The sequence below is a fragment of the Equus caballus genome, chromosome 1 (assembly GCF_041296265.1).
Source record: "Equus caballus isolate H_3958 breed thoroughbred chromosome 1, TB-T2T, whole genome shotgun sequence".
Lineage (NCBI taxonomy): Eukaryota > Metazoa > Chordata > Mammalia > Perissodactyla > Equidae > Equus > Equus caballus.
This window is the reverse complement of record NC_091684.1, coordinates 46,450,002-46,469,756: the sequence shown is the minus strand read 5'-3', so window position 1 is coordinate 46,469,756 and position 19,755 is coordinate 46,450,002.

The window sequence follows — 19,755 nt, the reverse complement described above, 5'->3', positions numbered from 1 at the left end:
ACATATTCTCCCCCAAACTGTTTAAAATAAAACTAGTTTTATCCTTAAAACACACAGCTATGAAAATTTATGGAACGTACAAACACTTAAACATAACAGATCTCTTGGTAATTAAAATCTTATTATCTGCCCAGCTTTGTCTGCTTGATGTCCATCAAGATATAAGCTGCAGATTTATTCAGGTTCTCCATAAGATCAGAAAATTTCCAGTCTCTCTAATCCAGTAGGTGGTAAGACTTCTAGTCTTGAATAGGCTCTCTGTTAAAAAGCTCCAACTGGGAAAGCAGTTAACAGCCCATGCCCTAATCAGAGGAGTTTTTCCTTTTGCCTCTACAAGTCAACTAATTAGCTCTGGAAACAGTGTGTGCTTGCCTTGTAATGCATGGGTGGGTGGGTACACACTCACATATGTGTTTTCCAGCTTTCCTCCACCATTTATTCACTCTTTTTCATTCTACAAAGCATATACGTATGTACAGTTTCCCCTTTTTCTCATCAGGCAGACTTACAAGCTGGCATGTTATTTTTTTTTTCATTTATATGACAAGATTTGTACGTTCCCTCTGTCTGTACAGCTTTGGCTGATTCCCTCCAGATATCACCAACTGCTCCTACCACTGGCAATTCTATTGCTTTTCCTTTCTTCATCTTTCCCCTTAGGCCAGTCTCACGATCCCTCCCTTGTTTCCTGTTGTCACCTTGAGCACTGGAAACCAACAGGAAAGTGCCAGCCCAGGGAGGAAGAGTGAGAGGAAGCTAAAGCTGGGAAGCTGAGAGTTAGAATTGAGTTTAAAGGTTAGAAATGTTAAGAGGATCTCTAAATAAATGTATCTGATTTAAAGTTAAAAAGAGAGTTAATAAAATAGACCTAAGTAACCATGAAGCACAGGTTTTCAGAGTTACCTAAGGCAAAATGAAATATTTCTTAAGCAGGTAAAAGGTCAAAATTTCAGTCAACCAGGGATTTAGCAATCCAAAAGTCACAGAAAGGGACCTCGAGGCAGAGGTTCTTTATATACGGATCTGAGAAAGACAGAGCCATTTTTAAAGAACACATGAAGATCCACCCGAATCTTCCCAATTTACAAAGGCTATAAAAAGTAAAATTGGAGATGAATGCAGTCTGTGTTCCCTTATTTCCCTGTTTCATTTCCAAAACTGTCCAAAGAGTGTAGTTTGAATAGTCAGAATCCAGGGGGAGAAGGAGGTAAGGAAGAAAGAGTTCCTGGCACTTTATTTATTTTTATTTTTATTTTTTTGAGGAAGATTAGCCCTGAGCTACCATCTGCCACCAATCCTCCTCTTTTTGCTGAGGAAGACTGGCCCTGAGCTAAGATCCATGCCCATCTTCCTCTATATGCTTTATATGTGGGACGCCTACCACAGCATGGCTTGCCAAGTGGTGCCATGTCCGCACCCTGGATCTGAACCAGCGAACCCCGGGCCACTGAGAAGCAGAACATGCAAACTTAACTGCTGTGCCACCGGGCCGGCCCCTGGCACTTTATTTTTTAGTAACAAAATGTTTTAGTTTTTGTTTTTATCCCTCATATTCACGCAAGCTAAAATTATACATATCTGTTCTAAACATATGCAGTAGCATTAAAGATACATATTTTTTTCTGGTATTTGAAGGAATGCAAACATTAGAGCTTTGACCTCAATCACAACTTTAGCATTTAAACAGCCTTATGATACAGTAAACATCAAAGAAATATTTTTATCAAAATATAATAGCTTTGCTATAGAAGAAATTTGAACTTGCTTTTAACAAGTGCATCATTTAAAATGTGTTAATTTTCTTTACTATCTACTCTTAACCCGCAGACAAGCATAATAAATAAAACAAAGATTAAAATGATTAAATAATTTACAGATTTAGGATAGTTTACAATGCACCCTTTTTAGAAAACTTATTAAATCTTCTTTTAGGGATCACATTTATGCCTAGGTCCAATTCACAGCTGGGGAGGAGTAAGATATATCATAAGTTCTATGGCCCTCATTTTTAGCGGTTTATCTACATTGCTGTAATATATCCATATGTTTTGTTGAGTAAGAAGTCTCCGGACAGTTGCAGCAACAATATGTTATTTTTCTTTTGTTGATTTGTAGAGATGGACTTAGGCAAAATTGTGAACTATGTGACCTTGTCCTCTTCTTTTATTCTTCTTTTCTTCCCTAAAAATAATGTCTACCTTATACGGGTATTAGGATACGTATCATATGCTCAATTCCTGGCTTCTCCATTTCCTATTTTCCTCCTCCTCTCACTCCCCACAACATGCCACTGAGATGCTTTAATGTTTTCTGTCTTTTTTGTCCCTAACAAAACCTGATTTCAACAGACTTCCAGGTTGTAAAGGTCTGTCAATCACTACTATTACACTGGGGTATATGCTGCTAATAATGACTTAAGATAGGATATTATTTTTAATCCTAAATTAATTGTAAGATATCTTTTGCAGGTTAGTTATTTACTAAGGTTATTACATTTGACCTACAAATTGTACCCCAGGGCAGATTACCCCATTTTAAATCGTTTCCTGCTAATATGTTAAAACCATGCCTTTATGCATCAATTCAAGGTTTATCATTGCTAGAATTTATAGAAATAAAACTTGATGGTTTCTCATGCACAACAAAATATACTGCTCTCCCATCTAAATTATTAACATTGTACTGAGTCTTCTTTTGTAGAACTTTCTGCTTGCTATTCTTTATGATGTCACTGAATAACTCTAGTTACAAGATTCTTCTCACCAAATGAATATTTATTCAATAGGTGGGAATCCCTAATATGGTAATTTCCATTTTTTATTGTAAATCACTTTTGTATACCAATTTTCACCCTCAATGTATTTTTCTATTGTATTATACTTTCTATTATTTGTAAAATCTTCAGATTTGCCAAGTGCTTTCTATTTTCTTTTTTAATAGCGAGTCTCAATAAAATATTATCCACTTCCTCTTTATATTCTTATGATCCTACCGCAATGTATGATTGACATTCAGCATACTGTGAATGGTTTACCCCAAGAAGTCTAAACTATCTTTAAAGAAAAAAAGCAAACTCCACCAGCTCACCTTCTTTTGCAATTATTTATCCTTTTCTATTAATTGTGTGACTCCCTAAAACAAAATGCTATAATGTGCTCGAATCTAATGTTAGTAATATCTTTTGTCAACATCTCTTACCAATATTCATGCTCTTTACTTATTATTTGACTTATTTAGGAAGGATCAAATAAAGTTTGATATTCTCTTTTCAATATTTTTAATTAAAGTATACTTTCTCATTTGTCCAGGTATCCCTAGCAACATCTTAACTCCCTCTAATTGTGTAACACAGTTCAGCATCCAATTATATCATAGTGATTAAGAGAGAAGAATGGATTCTCAGTCCCAGATCCATATACTAAGTGAGACAGTTTAGATACATTATGTAAGCTCTTTACTTGTAGTGTTCTCACTTGTAAAATTGGGATAAAATTTCAACATGTCATAGTGTTGATGTTAGAAGGTAGAAGTGAAGAAAAATTTTCCAAGAAAGAGTTAGACAGGATGTGAGAGTTTCCTAAAATTAAAGATTTCTTTAACTCAATTAACTAAATTTGATGATTGTCATGCTTTCCAGATCTTACCTTAATTTTGGTTTTGATATTGCGCTGTGACTATAAATAGATAATGTCTCTATTTTATAGGCACAGAGTCTATTAAAGAGTTAACATTATCAATAATAATATAGACATCTCTACCCCATCCTGATAACCTTTAAGAAGACTTTACTTCTGGTTTCAAAATTAATAGTTTCTTGATTTGGGTCTTTGGACTTGTGCCTGTTAGCAAGGATATTTTAAAAAGTAAATGATAAATTACTAGAGAATTTTAGAGTCTTAACTTTTCACCAAACCAAGAGCAAATAAATATAACGTGGATTTTTTTTAGATCAAATATAAAGTCAACTGAACAATTATAGGTCTGTGGTCTAGAGGAAACAGGGTTAGAGGAGTCTTAGGGTACAAGTTCTGTTCCAGGTCTTGCCGAAATGAGCTGTGTGCGACATTGAGAAGATGGGTGAATTTCAGTTCTTCTATAAAGTTTATTTCCTCAAAAATATATACAATCGACAAACATAAAAATACTTATTTTTCAATCTGAAACTTTCAGAATAATGGAAGAGGTAATTAAATGTTTTTAATATAAAATTAAGGCAATTCTAGAGATAATATAAGTAATAACCCTTGTAAAAGAAACACGCAAATGACTAAATGTTATTTTTTCATATTTTTATCATATTAAAAATGTAAATAAAACCTGATAGTTAAGATATCTGTATTTCTCTCATTAGTTACATTCATTCATTAACTTACCCGAAATCCCACAGTAAGAAAGTATCAGAGCTGTGTTTTGAATCTAGGAAGTTGGGCCCAGAGTCTGTATTCTTAACCTAGGCACTCTACTGCCTCTTAATTCATTAGATGACTCATCTTTAAAAGGGGAGGTAGAATAATAATGCTGTCATGAGGATTAAGGGGAGCTCTTTTAGCACAATGCCAAGAACAAAATAGCTACTCAATAAATGTTAGTTATGATTTTTGTCGTAATAACTATTTTTTACACCATACTATTGTAAATTATATTCAGAAGAATCAGGACTTACCCCAAAGTATGTGGCCCCTGGTTGAGTACACATTCTTCTCTTCAATAGCTACTGAAACAATTGGAATTATGCCAAATATTTAACCTCTAAGAAATGCTTCCACCTGAATTATATTGATAACCAGTAATGGGTAGGATTTCAGATGAGAGAGGCGAAGAAAATATATCTTAGAAGAAACAGAAAACTAATAAATATGTAACTATTATTCAAACTTAAGATGGTACTGTAGTACTTTACTATAAACACAGATGAAAACCCATCTTTGGTGTAGTGTGCAGATATATACTCTTGACCTGTCTCATAAGCCAGGAAATCTGGAAATATTCCTCAGAGTGAGTTCACTTGGTTCATCACTCTTTTAAGTATTAAGCCTGCTGCTGTGGTCTTATTTTTTCATTTTCCTATAAGTAAAGGTATTGCGCACTTTTCTATACATTTTGTGGTCATTTGGATATCTTCTTTTGTGTAATATCTCTTTGGGCCTTTTGCCCATTAATAATTGTCTTTATTTTCTAATTTGTAGTATTTTATTATGTATTCTACATATGAGTCTCTAGTTAGACATATCCATTACAAATGCGTATTCCATTCTATGGCTTTTTCTTTTTAATCTTAAAAGTATCTGCATTTTAATGTAGCTAAATGTATTAGATTTTTTAAGTTTTTGGACTTAAAGGTTTTTGTCTCTTCTTAAAAATATCTTTGTTAACATCAAAGTCATAATGATATTCCTTCTTTTTTTAATGTCCAAATACTTTATAGTTTTTCATCCACATTTAGATTAATAATCAGCTGGGATTCATTTTTGTGTATAGTGGAAGGCAGGGGGTCATGATTCATTTTTCCCACATGGATATCTAATTGATCCAGGTAAATCCAATTGATCTGTAGTAGATTCAAGCAATATGATTAAAATCTCAACATCTTTATGTATGTGTGCACACAAATGCCTAGGGGATTGATAATTTTTTTAATGCACTAGGCCAAAATATCCAAGGATGTCTTTTAGAAGAAGAACAAACATGGAAGTCTTAGACTTCCACTAGCAGTAATCAAAACATAACTCATAGTAATTAAGACAGTGTACTGTTAGCAAAAGAATATGGAGCAGAATAGAGTGCAGAAATGCATCCAGATATGTAAGATCACTAGATTTAATAAAAGGTGGCATCACCTTATATTAGAAAAAGATGAGTATTTTCAATAAATAGTTAACTTTTGTGATGACATTAGGAATCATGCCTCTTCTTTGGCGTTCAGTTCATCTGCCAGTTATATACTCTATTTCAGTCTTTGCTAATACCTATTGTTTTAAATCCTATTGTGTTTAAATTTTATAACTCTAATTTATTTTTATAATTTTAAATGTTAGCTCCTATTTTTGGTGGACAAATTATATAACCCTAAATGAATTAACAGGATCTTGGGTACTAGTGCCATATCTTATAATGTATTTTATAGTTTGTACATAGTAGGTTCCCAATAAATACATGTTACTCAATGTAAAGGTTATTTGCTACCCTAGAATAGGAAGTAAAAAGCTTGAGATAGCTGGTGATGAAGGATTGTTTGGTTATTTATTTTAATTTTAGGATGACATTTTTATTGGAACATGTTGTTATTAAAGAAAAATGTTAATTTTTACCTTTGAGAAATACAAAATACATTTTAGGAACAATTGCTACTTAAAAAGGTGAGCTCTATGACCATGTCTAATATTAATCTTTTTTTTTTTTTTTTAAGATTTTATTTTTTCCTTTTTCTCCCCAAAGCCCCCCGGTACATAGTTGTATATTCTTCGTTGTGGGTCCTTCTAGTTGTGGCATGTGGGACGCTGCCTCAGCGTGGTTTGGTGAGCAGTGCCATGTCCGCGCCCAGGATTCGAACCAACGAAACACTGGGCCGCCTGCAGCGGAGCGCGCGAACTTAACCGCTCGGCCACGGGGCCAGCCCCTCTAATATTAATCTTAAGAAAATTCCATTAAAATATAATACTAATTCACTCTCAGCAAGAAGGATAGGGACAGGCATATTCATCTTCTAAGTATCTATCAATGAAGAGAAGCACTTCTGAAATGGTATGTTGGGGCCTCCAAAAATCAAATCTTCTAAAAAAGCACTATTTTAGAAGACCAAAACTATCAGACTTAGATTTCTAGAACTCTCAAATTAACCAAAGGCTTATAACAATCATTTATTCAAAAAATCAAAACCCAAAGTACAACAAAATCCCAGCTGAATCCTGAGGAGAATAGTTGGCTTTGTGGCATTTTAACCTACCCTACTCCCATCCACCTCTTTCTAGCTCTGTGATAGCCTTTAAAAACCTTATCTTCAAAACCATAGTAGCTGTGAAAACCATTGTGGCATTAGCATAGGATTGGACATAAGAATCGATGGACTAGGGTTTTCAATTCCACATGTAAGGAGTTTGGAAGTCTCCAATCCCTCCTAAAAACAAGTGGGAGATGAACAGACTGGAAAAATCAACAACTCTTCTTGGATCCATAAGAGAGGAGAGAACGGAGGACAAACTGTCACCCCCAAAATTATAGAGACAGACAGGTGAATACAGGGTATCATGGCTTCCTGGAGCAGAAGCCACACAGAAATCAGCACCAGGGTAGGGAAAGCTGAACTGTAATTGACAACTTGCTGGAGGCTGAGTGTAAACAACTCTGAGAGTTAAAAACTCTCCAGGGGGATCCCAACAATATTCTGAGATTTACCTGCAAGAGCTCACAGAAAATATCAGAGAAAAATCCCCACCTGCTTCCAGCAGGGAGAAGGGAAGAGGAACTATTTTGAAATACTCCAGACTAGTCCTTTTAAAAAGGCCTGCCCTCAGGGAAACTAGTTAAGCTGAGCCTAAACTGCTGGAGTATTATAAAAACCTAACTGACCTGAAGAAAAGAAATACCCAACTCCAGCCAGCTCTAGCCTTCCACATGGAGGAAGGGAAATGCCCAACTCTAGCCCACTATAGCCATCCTGACCCACCAAAGGGTGAGAAAAATACTGAAAAATAGTTCTGAAACTCAGTCCAGAGGCATAGGCTCACTAAAAGACTATGATCATGGCACTATAGAATGCTTCCCTCCCCCCACACCTCACCACCACATTACAAAATGCTTATTTACAGCATTTCCTTTTACTCGGTACATCATGTCCAACTATCAAAAAATTGCAAGGCATACCTAAAGACAAAAGACACAACTTGAATAGAAAAAGCAAGCATCACAACCAGACGAGGCAGGGATGTTGGCATTATCAGACCAGGAATTTCCAAAACTATGATTAATTTGTTAGGGACTCTAATGGATAAAGTAGAAAGCATGCAAGAACAGATGGGCAATATAAACAGAGAGATGGAAATCCTAAGAAAGAACCAAAAAGAAAGGCTAGAGACAAAAAACACTGTAACAGGGGCTGGCCCAGTGGTGTAGTGGTTAAGTTTGTGTGCTCCACTTCAGTGGCCCAGGGATTGCGGGTACGGACCCCAGGGGCAGACCTACACACCACTCATCAAGCCATGCTGTGGCAGCATCTGTGCTTTGTAATCTTATTAAATGGAAACAAATATTATTAGTTCCTAGCCCATACAAAAACTGGATGTGGCCAGATTTGGTCTGGCCCCCATTTTAAGATCCAAGCCTAGTTCAGCTCCTAATTTGTCTCTTTCACTGTTGGTGAATTTTTTGGTACGTTTCTGCTGAGGAAATGCAGTTTAATAATACATGAAGGTAGTTCTAAGAGAATTATTTAAAGGAAAGAACTTTCAATTATTTTCATAGGAGGCTTCCATTGCAAAGAGAGTTACATAAATAATAATTTCGTTATGAAAATAATACACAATTTTTTTTGTCCTTGTAGTGCCACTTACTAGTGATAATTCTTGGGCTCATTAGCCATTTCATTGTTTTTGACTTGCTAATGTATACTTGATGATATTTATATTATTGTCATTTCCTATTGCACCAGACATTCAAAAGCCTCATTCTGAATTAACAAGACTTTTGGACTCCAAACCACTATTGTGAGAATGTCTTCACTCTTCCCTCATGCCTGATTCAACAGCATTAATTACTACTAGTAGCCCATTGGGGTATTCTTCATCCATGGAGTTCATCACTGTTAACATTGACAGAAAATCTTCTTCTCTCCTCTGATGCTTTCTTTCACTACTTTTACAGTTTATGTCACCTGGGATCCCTGCCATCAGTATCCCAGCATGGTTTTTTCCAAGACAGAAAATTTATTTGGTGTCCCACGAACAAATTCCACTATTGGACTTTCAGCATGTTTTGCCTCTACCCCATCAAACTGTTCTCTCTGCCCTCTCCATCTCAGTTTTTTTCCCAATACCTTCCAATGATTAGTCTGCATTCTCAATATTATAGGAATTTGATTACGTGCTACTGTAACTTACAAACTCACTTACAGACATATAATATTCCTTTATAAATAGTGGATAAAAATTTTCCATACATTAAAAAAAATCATTTTGGGTGAAGTCAGCACTATGACAGAGTGAGTTGTTCCCTTTGTCTTTCCCTGCTAAGTTACAACTAAATGGACATCCACTGACTAGCAGAAGATTAACTACACTGTACGACAGGATGCCTGAGAGATCCACGCAGCTATACAACTGAATATGGGTGGACCAGAACCCCATGAATTAGTGGAACCAGAGGAATGGCCCCCTCAACCTCCTTAGTGGCAGCAATCCAGGTCATGGATCCATACACAGCAGCCAGTGCAAGGGTGAGTGGAGGCAAAGGCAGCCTGGCCTATGTGCAAATGCTTGTGGAGTGGTGTTAGCTCCTCTTGCAGGAGTACCCACCATGCTTCGATGGCCATGAAAATGTGAATGCTCTCCACTGAGTGATGGCTCAGTCTATGCAAAGTCACCCCGCTGAGCAGCTGTGGCCCAGTCTGCATGAATGCAGAGTAGCTGAATGGCACAACTATGACCAGACAGGGTGGGAACAGAAAAAAGGGTCTCTGCCTCCACCAATGGTGGCAGGTAGAATCTGCAACCAGAAACAACAGGAATCACAACAGAACAAGTGACCCAGCCTCCAGTGGTGGCAACTCCAACATCAGCTCTGCCAGCAGTGGAGTCTGTACCCCAGTCCCCAGGCCACCACCAATGACAGTGACACTGGTGAACCCAGCACCCCTGGCAGCAGTGCAGTCAGCACCCTACGACAACTTGGGAACAGCAGTGCAGATGGTTCATGGGACAGCAGCATCCAAGCCCACAGAGAGCCAGTGGGGTAACATGAAACTCAGGTGACCAGAACCAAAGTAACCAAAGCTTTACCCAAATAAGAAAAGGTGATTACCACCACAAATGCACAGGCAGAGAATCAATTCATCAAACACCATGAAGAACTACAGTGACATGGCACAACAGAAGGAGTATGACAACTCGCCAGAAACCAAACCTGAAGTCACAGAAGACTACAATCTAACTGACAGAGAAGCCAAGAGAATCCAAAATAGCTATTGTAAGGAAACTCAATGAGTTACATGAAAACTCAGAAAGTCAGTTCAATGAGCTCAGAAATAAAATTAATGAATAGAAAGAATACATCACCAAAGAGATGAAGCTCTAAAAAAAAACAAAACCCAATTCTGGATATGAAGAATACAATTAATGAGATTAAAAAATAATGTAGAAAGCATAAAGAATATAGTAGACCTTTTGGAGGAGAGAATTAGTGAACTTGAAGATAGAAACCTAGAACTGCTTCAAGTGGAGGAGAAGAGAGAACTAAGATTTTTAAAAAATGAAGAAATTCTTTGAGAAATATCTAACTCAATCAGGAAAAGTAACATAAGGATTATAGGTATTCAAGAGGGAGAAGTGAGGCAGAAAGGAGCAGAGAGCTTCTTCAAAGAAATAATAGCAGAGAACTTTCAAAACCTGGGTAAGAAACTGGACAGACATGTACATGAAGTAAACAGAACCACTAAAAGCATCAATGCAAAAAGATCTTCTCCAAGGCATATAATATTAAAATTGCCAAATGTTAATGACAAAGAAAACATATTAAGGGCAGGAAGAGGGAAGAAAACAACCTACAAAGGAATCCCCATGAGATTTTCAGCAGATTTTTCAGCAGAAGCTTAGAGGCTAGGAGAGAATGGAATGATATGTTCAAAATAATGAAAGACAAAATCTTTCATCCAAGAATACTCTATCCAGTGAATTATCCTTCAGATATGACAGAGAAATAAAAGCTTTCTCAGATACACAACAGCTGAGGGAGTTCACTGCCACTAGAACTGCTTTATAAGAAATGATGAAGGGAGCCCTCTTACCTGAAACAGAAAGGCAAAAGTTTACAAACTTTGAACAAGAGATCATAGACGGGGAAGAGGAGAGGGATGGAACCTGCTTAGGCTAATGGAGATAAGAGGCTATCAGAAAATGGACTATTGGAACTATGTGATCTTTTAAACAAACCTCATGATAACCACAATACAAAAAGTCAGAGCAGAGTCATAAGTCATAAGTAAAGAGAAAAACCATTATAGAAAACCAGTAAACTGAAAAGGCATTTAGTAACATGAAGGAAAAGAAACAATGGGAATACAGAACAACTGGAACACAAGCGATAAGATGGCAGCATTAAGCCCTCACATATCAATAATCACTCTAAATGTAAATGGGTAGAATTCACCAATCAAGAGACACAAAGTGCCAGGAAGGATTAAAAAAGAAGACTTAACAATATGCTACCTCAAGGAAACACATCTCAGCCCTAAAGACAAACATAGGCTCAGAGTGAAGGGATAGAAGAAGATACTCTAAGCAAACAGCAAGCAAAAGAAAGTGGTTGTCATGATGCTTGTATCAGGACAAAGCGGACTTCAAGATAGAAAAGATAATGATACACAAGGATGGACATTATATAATGACAAAAGGGACATTCCACAAAGAAGACTTAACACTTATTAATATATATGCACCTAACACAGGGACACCAAAATATATAAAGCAACTATTAACAGACAAAAATGGAGAAACTGACAGCAACACAATAATAATAGAGGACCTCAATGCCCCTTTTACAAAATGGTTAGCTCATCTAGACAGAAAGTCAACAAGGAAACAGTGGCCTTAAATTAAATACTAGACTAGATGGACTTAACAGATATATAAAGAACATTCCATCTAAAAACAGCAGAATACACATTCTTCTCAAGTGCACATTGAACATTCTAAAAGATAGACCAAAAGTTTGGAAACAGGCAAGCCTCAATAAATTTAAGAAGACTGAAATCAGGCCTGGCCCTGTGGCCGAGTGGTTGGGTTCACATGCTTCTCTTTGGTGGCTGAGGGTTTTGCTGGTTTGGATCCTGGGTGTGGACATGGCACCATTTTTCAGGCCATACTGAGGCAGCATCCTGCATAGCACAACCAGAGACACTCACAACTAGAATATACAACTATACACCAGGGAGCTTTGGGGAGAAGAAGAAGAAGAAGAAAAAGAAGATTGGCAACAGATGTTAGCTCAGGTGCCAATCTTTAAAAAAAAAAGAAGACTGAAATCAAATCAAACATCTTTTCTGATCACAACGCTATGAAACTAGAAACAAACTACAAGAAAAAAGCTGAGAAAGTCACAAATATGTGGAGACTACACAATATGCTACTGAACAATCTTTAGATCAATGGAGAAATCAAAAGAGTAATCAAAAAATACCTGGAGACAAATGAAAGTGAAAACACAACATACCAATTCACAGGATGCAGTACTAAGAAGTAGTACTAAGCAGTACTAAAAGGGAAATTTATTGCAGTATAGGCCTATCTGAATGAACAAACAAGAAAAATTTCAAATAAATAATCTTAAACTATATGTAATAGAACTAGAAAAAGAAGGACAAACAAAGCCAAAGTCAGTAGAAGAAGGAAAATAAGAAAAATCAGAACAGAAATAACAGAAATAGAGACTTAAAAAAAGTAGAAAGGATCAATGAAACTAAGAGTGTATTCTTTGAGAAGATAAACAAAATTGACAAACCCTTAGTCAGACTCACTAAAAGAAGAGAGAAGGTGAAAATAAATAAAAATAAAAACTAAAGAGGAGAAATTACAACGGAAACCACAGAAATACAAAGGATTATAAGAGAATACTATGAAATGCTATATGTCAACAAGTTGGATAACCTAGAAAAAATGGATCAATTCTTAGAATCATAAAACCTCCCATCACTGAATCAAGAAGAAATAGGGGATCTGAATAGACCAATCACACATAAAGAGATTGAAACAATAATCAAAAACCTCCCCCCAAAATCATAAGCCCAGGACAAGATGGCTTCTCTGATGAATTCTATCAAACATTCAAAGAAGTTTTCATACCTATCCCAATGACATTCTTCATGGAAATAGAACAAAGAATCCTAAAATTTATATGGAACCACAAAAGACCTCGAATAGCCAAAGGATTCCTGAGAAAAAAGAACAAAGCTGGAGGTATCACACTCCCCGAATTCAAATTATACTACAAAGCCATAGTAACCAAAACAGCATGGTACTGGCACAAAAACAGACACACAGATCAATGGAACAAAATTGAGAGCCCAGAAGTAAACCCACTCATTTATGGACAGCTAATATTCGACAAGGGAGCCAAGAGCATACGATGGAGAAAGGAGAGTCTTTTCAATAAATGGTGTTGGGAAAACTGGACAGCCACATGCAAAAGAATGAAAGTAGACCATTCCCTTACACCATGCACAAAAATCAACTCAAAATGGATTAAAAACTTGAATGTAAGCCCCGAAACCATGAGACTTCTAGAAGAAAACATAGGCAGTACGGTCTATGACATTGGTCTGAGCAGCATATTTTCAAGTCCCATGTCTGACCGGGCAAGGGAAACAAAAGAAAAAATGAACACATGGGACTACATCAAACTAAAAAGTTTCTGCACAGCAAAGGAAACCATCAACAAAATGAAAAGACAATCTAACAATTGGGAGAAGATATTTGCAAACCACATATCAGATAAGGGGTTAATATCCAAAATATACAAAGAACTCATACAGCTCAACAACAAAAAAACCAACAATCCAATTAGAAAATGGGCAAAAGATCTGAACAGAGATGTCTCCAAAGAAGATATACAGATAGCCAACAGGCATATGAAAAGATGCTCAACATGATTAGCTATCAGGGAAATGCAAATCAAAACTACAATGAGGTATCACCTCACTCCGGTCAGAATGCCTATAATTAACAAGACAGGAAACAACAAATGTTGGAGAGACTGTGGAGAGAAGGAAACACTTGTTCACTGCTGGTCGCAGTGCAAACTGGTGCAGCCACTATGGAAAGCAGTTTGGAGCATCCTCAGAAAATTAAGGATAGATCTACCATATGATCCAGCTATTCCACTGCTGGGTATTTATCCAAAGAACTTGAAAACACAAAGGCATAAAGATACTTGCACCCCTATGTTCATTGCGGCATTATACACAATAGCCAAGACTTGGAAGCAACCTAGGTGCCCATCAAGGGACGAATGGATAAAGAAGATGTGGTATTTATACACGATGGACTACTACTCAGCCATAAGAAATGACGAAATCCGGCCATTTGTGACAGCATGGATGGACCTTGAGGGTATTATGCTGAGTGAAATAAGTCAGAGGGAGAAAGTCAAATACCATATGATCTCACTCATAAGTAGAAGATAAAAACGACGAAAAAAAACCACACACATAGCATTGGAGATTGGACTGGTGGTTACCATTGGGGATGGGGGGAGGGCAAAAGGGGTGATTAGGGTCTCATGTGAGGGGATGCACTATAATTAGTGTTCGGGTGGTGAACATGATGTAATATATACAGAATTTGAAATATGATGTACATCCGAAAAAAATTAAAATTTAAAAAAAAAGAAAAAGAAAAGAAAAGAAAAGAAAAACAAGACATTCTTGCTTTGTTCATAGCCTGGCTATAAAACTTGAACACTAGGGCCCGTGGCCGAGTGGTTAAAGTTCTGCATGGTCTGCTTCAGTGGCCTGGATTTGCAGGTTCAGATCCCTGGTGTGGACCTACTCCACTCACCAGTCACACTGTGGAGTCATCCCACGTACAAAAAATAGTGGAAGATTTGCACAGATGTTAGGGCTAATCTTCCTCAAGCAAAAAAAAAAAAAAAGGAGGATTGGCAATGGATGTTAGCTCAGGGTAAATTTTCCTCACCAAAGAAAAAAAAGAAAAGTTGGACACTAGTAAAAATAACTTATATTATTATAATGATATACCGTTTATTTCTTGATCATATGCTGTTCTATGATCACATTTGCTTTTTTGTGATTTCAGTGTTTTGACTCCTAAGCACTTCAAAGTAGAATTTTCCTACCAACAAATGCAAAGAATTCTCTTTCCCTACTGGGCATTCTTTGCTTATAATGTGTTTCATACTTTAGTTTCTTTGGACCATGAGTTAGTTGGTAGATTTTAATGTTTTCTTGAAGCATTTCTTATTGCAACTTTTTCTTGTTAAAAATCAAATTATTTTCTGTTAAAAATAAGATGCGTTGGAAAGTGATTCATGATTCTAATCCCAAAAATTCTCTTACTGGTGGTCTGGGTTGAAACTACTGTTTCCAGAATCTCATATCTTCTCACCTGTTTTTTCCCTTCAATTTGCCAGAATATATCCTCAGGTAATATCTTAAGAATGGATCACGGAAGATAAATTTTCTGAGTCCTTACATGTTTGAAAATGTATTTATTCCCCTCTATATTTGAGTGTTATTTCTCTAACTTTGGAATGTTAGTTTAGGAATTATTTTATTTCCCCAAACTTTGAAGGCAATTCTCTGCTATCTTCTAGCATCTAATATTGCTGCTCAAAAAAAGTTTTTTCTTTCCAGTTCGCCTTGTTTTGTTTGTTGCTGTAGAGTAGCCATCAGCAAATGTTTTCTGTGAAGTAAATATTTTAGACTTTATAGAACATACAGTCTTTATCTCTGCTGTTGTGTTGCTAACATGGCTGTAGATGATGTGGAAAGAATTGGGAGTGGCTGTGTTTCAGTAAAACTATTAATGGAAAATGAATTTGAAGTTCATATAATTTCTAAGTGTCTAAAATGTTACTTCTCTCATTTTTTCTATCATTTTTTTAAAAGTATTTTTCGCTATTAGGCCATATAAAAATTCAGCTTAGGGACTGGATTCAACTCATTGGAACTAGTTTACAGACCCTTATTTTAAAGCTTTTTATCTTTCATTATGGCCATTTTTAGCAAATTTCACAATGTTGTGTCAACATGTGTCTCCACTGAGTCTCTTTTTATTTATCCTAGAAGGCATTCTTAAACCCACAAATGAAGACCTGGAAAAATGCAGAACCATTCGTTTGTTTTATGCTGACATGGCATATGAGGGACACTGGCATGGAGAGCCCATGTTCAAAACTAATGTCTGACTTTCAATTAAACCCCAATTTTCATTTTCACTTTCTGTAGCAAGTGTTAGCTTTAACCCAACAGCAGAGCCCTCAAGAGGGGCTTGGGTCTCACCTTCACTGGACCCTCCTGTTAGTCTCTGAGTTTAGCATTTCCCACAGACTTGATCTGCTGACTTGCTCCATAAGTTTTTCACCTTTCTCAAGTGTGCTGTATTTCATATTCTACTCATAACACCACCTCGGCCCTGAACACCATTTTCTTCTCTTCATTGCTGTTGGTTTATTCTTTTTTGTGCTTTTACAATTTTATTTCAGCAGGCTTATAGATAGGATAGAAGGCATACATATGTAACTACACAGTCACGTTGAATAAAAATCAACAAATTTAATTTTAAATGAGATATATCCTTACATGGTAATGATAGATGTCAGGGTTACTTACAATGGTTGTAAGTGTTTATTCATCTGAATGGAGGCTGGCTGTGACAGTAACTAAAGTGCCGATAACACCTACAATCTTGATATTTTCTTGTTTTGTTGGTGGGAGGGGTTGTTACTAAAGGAAAAAACAAGGATAGAAAATCTTGCTTGACATCTAATTTATTGATTATAATGGAAAAGCATTGAAAATTACTTTTTAGTGTTTATTTTTATTTTTCTATTATATGTGTTTCTTTGGAGGTCTGAGATCATCTTGTTATCTTAAAACTTTTAACAATGTGGATTCTACAAACTGTAAAATGTTGGAAATTTTTTTCCTACTTGAGATCTGTTATTGATGTAAGAAAATATAGGTACTCCTTTATAAAGACTGCTAAGACAAACTCTTTATAGAACCAGCTTGAAGTGCCTTCATGCCCTTTTTAGTCAGTTTATTAAATTAGCAGTGCTTTCATGAATACATAACTCAATCTTCCTATTCAGATGTTAAACCAAGGTCCTGGCCATAAGCCATTTCTATTTCTTTCAGGATAATTCTTGAGAGTGTATATGATAACTGAAAAATCATGGCAAATTTCCAGCTCTAAAATTATACTGAGCATTTAATAGAGTTCACTTTGATAGAGATCTTGTTTATATTTCACCCTGCCCTCCCATCGCCTGGCTTAATCTACCTTATAAATCAGTGGTTAACACCCTTTACCCATCAGATATAATCGGTGACTCTTGTCTACCAAATTTAGAAAAATGGAAATTTGAGGAATGAGACTATGTTAGTCTGGAATTGAGAATAAGGGTCAGGGGCCTGCCCAGTGGCGCATAGGTTAAGTTTGTACATTCCGCTTCTCAGCGGCCCAGGGTTCGCTGGCCCGGATCCTGGGTGCGGACATGGCACCGCTTGGCACACCATGCTGTGTAGGCATCCCACATATAAAGTAGAGGAAGATGGGCACGGATGTTAGCTCAGGGCCAGGCTTCCTCAGCAAAAAAGAGGAGGACTGGCAGTAGTTAGCTCAGGGCTAATCTTCCTCAAAAAAAAAAGAAAAAAAAAAGAGAATAAGGGTCAATCCCAGAACTTGCTTTTATGTTCTCTAGTTTTAGATCCTGATATCTGAAATGTAAAATATATTTTTAAATGAATCCCAAAATAAAATGGAATATTCGAAAGAAGATCGTTTAGTCTTATGTTATATGATCAAAGAAAGAAATAAAGAGGAGTATGTTAGCATAAATTGACACTGTATTAGGCAGTAGTCTGTCTGTAGGATTCCTCTTCTGGAATATAAAGAATACACTACAGCTGAAATGTTGGAAATTTAGAAAAACAATCATACAAACAAGCAAACGTCATCCTTAGTCACTTGCCACCTGTAAAAGTTTGGAAGGAGTCAATAATAAATTCCTATTTCTTTGAAAACTGAGACTTCCCGGAAAGATGGATAAATCATTGCTATGTTGTTTACATTATATATTTATTAGTGGTTATAATTACCCTTACAGACTACAGAAAGAATTTTCATCCATTTCTGCTATGTCACCAGTGATATGGTTCAATAGTTCATATGCTCATTTTTTAAAATGGATTGGCAAATACAAGTCTTAATTAAAGATGGTTAGGGGAGAAGATTGTTTCTCTGGCACTGACACAGACATCTTAGGCATCTTCGCTTACCCTGTCTGTAAAAGTGAAATACAATGCTTGAGGATACATTTTCTTGACAGAAAACTAACGCTGTGAGGCTCTTGGTGGCTCAGCATAGCCAGCATACACATGTGGTGGTTATTTTAATCTTTCTAGGTGCTTTGATTCCCTCAGAAAATATAAAGAGGTTGTGTCTCTAAATTATACTTGTGAAGCTGCAGAGTAGTTAGGTAGCTTGCCTTCAAATGTCTTTTTAATGCTGAAATAGGAAATGCTTTCAAACAGAAAAAGAATCGATTTTCCAACTGTAAGTGGTTATTGAGGGAAAGGACACATATTATAAATAAGTATCCCAGGGAGGAAATAGCTGAATCCTTGTGAAAATAGTGCAAAGAGAGACGCAGATAAGGAGACCGTATTGATCCCGCTTAGGGCTTAGGCTTTGCATCAGAATGATCTGAACTCGTATCAGACTGCTTTGAATCTTAGCTCTGAAGCTTATTTTTTTAGCTGGTTCATGTTACTGGTCTTGTTTGTCCTCTCCTACTTTATCTGTAGAACGAATATAACCGTGAATGCTCAATAAATGTCAGGTGATTTTATTATGTATGTCCGACTGATAGGCACAGAGTAAAATCTTGCTTAAAATACGCTGAATAGCTTAGTACTGTCAGCTTCCCACAGTGATTTTTCTTTCCCTTCTAGAACTTGTGCCCCACAGCTTAGCTGAAGGGATGCTCTGTGGAATTATTTCATTCAAATCCTTTCAAGCTGCTTCTGTGGAGACACAAACATCTGAGAATTAACTCTGGCAGTGGGAAACTCTCGGGAGATAACATGGCCTCCACCTCCCCTACTGCAGTTCTGAAGTCTGCAGACCCTGCAAACAATTGCTTTCCCCCTCTCTTCCTTAACTGAGAGCATCATTGTTAAAGAGAGTTACAGCTGTAATGTCAGGTGGCTTAATTCTTAGTGATCAGGAAAAGTAAATGATCTCTGGATTTCTGTAACTATTTTATTGTGGGTCCTAGGGACCTCTTCCTCTAAAATGGTATGGAATGATTACTTTGGTTCACATTTATTTGGTGCACAGCAATCGCGTTTATTTAACTCTGAGTTAAAAGTTTAGCCAGCATCTTTTTCATATTTTTCCTAAGACAAATCTCTCAGGAAAAAAAGAAAGATGCAAAGTTCAACAGGGCAGACAATGGCCCACAGGTAATATACATAAAGAAAATTAGAGTAATTATCCTACTAAAAGTTTGTAAAATTGTATTTTTACTTTCAAGAGTTGATTCTTTTTTTTGACAGCCAATTTGTAAAATACAACTCCTGTGCAGCGATAGATAAATTCATGACAAATGGTAAATAATAAAGGCTTTCAGAATAAATAACTTGAAGTTGGTAACTGTGGGATGCTAATACTTTCCCTTGTGAATTAATCACTGTGAAGAATTAAAGTGGCAATTATGTTTGCTGTATCATGACTTTAAAACTAATTTAGGGAATTTTTTCATTGAAATTAGAAAGTATAGTATCTGAGAAAATAATCACTTCCAAAT